Genomic DNA, 610 nt, shown 5'->3' with positions numbered 1-610 from the left:
CCCAGAGAAAGAGATTGTGTATTTCTCACATGTTTCAGTTAGCCGTGGGTGAGGAGACATGAGCCCTGTTGCCCAGCCTCAAAGTACCAGCTCCAAGTGCATAATCCACATGCCCAAAATGCTGCAAAATGGGCCCTAAGGTTCTCCTCTAGGGCTCACCCAGCCCAGCAGAGCCCCCACCATGGCTGAGGGCCATCAGGGACCTCAGGGCTCACAGGTGTTTGGGTCCAGGCCCCATCCAGCAGGGTGTTCACGGTGCCCCAGACACCTGCCGAGAGCTTCAGCTTCATCTTCTGCACAAAGTACAACAGGCAAAGCCACCTCCTTCACACGGAGAGACCTGCAGCAGCCTTCCTGATGCGTTGTGCCCAGGGTCCCTCATGCATTTGGCAGTAAGGACTGCCTGGGCACAATGCATCTGCTGCCCGAGTTTGTCAGTCACAATATCTCCCCTGCCCCTGCCCCGACTTCCATGGCTCAGAGTGGCACTGCAGCTCTCTCTGCCCGAGTCACCCAGGCTGCAGGACAGAGAAGATGAGGCATCTGAAACAAAGCACTGATGACGGTGCTGAGAGCTGTGGGTCTCCTGTGACTGGCAGGGAGTGACGGT

Source organism: Alligator sinensis, unplaced genomic scaffold (genome assembly GCF_000455745.1).
Source record: "Alligator sinensis unplaced genomic scaffold, ASM45574v1 scaffold106_1, whole genome shotgun sequence".
Taxonomy (NCBI): domain Eukaryota; kingdom Metazoa; phylum Chordata; order Crocodylia; family Alligatoridae; genus Alligator; species Alligator sinensis.
Note: the sequence above shows the minus strand (reverse complement) of the source record.